The sequence below is a fragment of the Trachymyrmex cornetzi genome, unplaced genomic scaffold (genome assembly GCF_001594075.2).
Source record: "Trachymyrmex cornetzi isolate Tcor2-1 unplaced genomic scaffold, Tcor1.1 scaffold169, whole genome shotgun sequence".
NCBI lineage: Eukaryota > Metazoa > Arthropoda > Insecta > Hymenoptera > Formicidae > Trachymyrmex > Trachymyrmex cornetzi.
This window is the reverse complement of record NW_017296298.1, coordinates 243,316-244,985: the sequence shown is the minus strand read 5'-3', so window position 1 is coordinate 244,985 and position 1,670 is coordinate 243,316.

Here is a 1,670-nt window from a genome sequence, read left to right as displayed (position 1 = left end):
AGCATCTAATCTTCACAATCCAATAGGTCCCCACGACGCTCGAGTAAATCCACATTTAGCTCTCGGCCTCCCCGTCTACTTGAAATATATATCTTTATAATACATTATTATTTTTATAAATAAGAAACATTACTTATGTTCTTTTAGAAAAGAGTGAAGAAGAATAGAGATCGAAAATAGATGCAGGTAACGAAAAATTTTATTCTTGAAAAAATTAATAATCTGAAATGTCCCAGTGAGAAATGACAATGGAATCGACATCGAATTGATATCGATTCGACGTCGAATCGATGTTGATTCGACATCGATTCCATTGTCATTTCTCACTGGGGTGTGCCGTAACATACATACATATTATATAGATATAATATATGTATATATATGTATATACAGAATGTCTCAGAATGACTACCAAATATTTCGTGTGCGAGTAAAGCAGACTGAAAAAATCGAAAAGTCCTCTACATTTTTAACAAGATATTAATTATTAAAAATTGCCGAATATTAGTTTTCAATAATTTTTTACTCAAGTACTATCAACTTTACAGAAAAACAGCCAAGTGACAAAAATTATTAATTTTTTTCTCATAGAGTTCCAAGAATTTTTTTAGAACTCTTTAGTACCGCATTTTCTCGTGTTGAAAAAAATAGTTGCCAATATACACATATATATATAAGAAAATATAGTACTCAAAAATTAATAAAAAATTTTGGAAAAAAATTCTCAGAGCTCTTTGAGAAAAAAATAAACAATTTTTGTCTTTCGTGCTATTTTTCCTGTAAAGTTGATAATATGGTATAACTGGACCCAATTTGGACATCCTAAGCTTTGATTTTTTTAATTTTTTGCTGAGGTCGAAAGTGAATCAATGGTCACATTCGAAAGAGGGAACACTTCTGAACATTTAACAAAAATGAGTCATATTCATATATTCATATAGATGCAGTGACGATTTAAATAAAAAGTATAATTTGGACCACTCTAGCAAAATTTGTACTCAATATGAACCACGTATATAACTTTCCTTTTTCATACGAAAATATTAAAAATATGGGACGTAAAGTGATCCGAAGTTTTTTTTATGTGTTATTGCTGAATGCAAATATGAAATCTTTTAAAATATAATAAATCTAACTAACAGCACTTTTTAATAATATTAAAAAGCCGCTCTGGTTTCCAGGTTATTTTTTGCCAATATCAATTGAGGTTATATTATTATTCGTCACTTGCGTCACTTGCGTCACTTACGTGCACTTGCGTGACAGCGACCGGTGCTTAGGAGCTTTGTAGTCTCAAACGCTGTGAATGGCTCGTGTCCAATTGAGCCATGTCCAACTGGGTGCCACCCTCTACAAAGCATCAACATGAAGTGTTGTGTGCCTGGGTATGGGCAGATAAGTAAAAAGGGTCTTTTATTTCATAGGTAAAAATAATTGAAGTAACATTATTTTTGTTTATATACCATTCATGTCCATATAGATTTCCATAGGGATGATCCCGATCGATCACGGCTCGATTGGACACCACCAATCACAGCGACCGGTGCTTAGGAGTTTTGTAGTCTCAAGCGCTGTGAGTGGCTCGTATCCAATTGAGCCGTGTCCAACTGGGTGCCACCCTTTCCATATATCGATAGTACGGCTGCTGTCCTTTTAGGAGACACATAGCG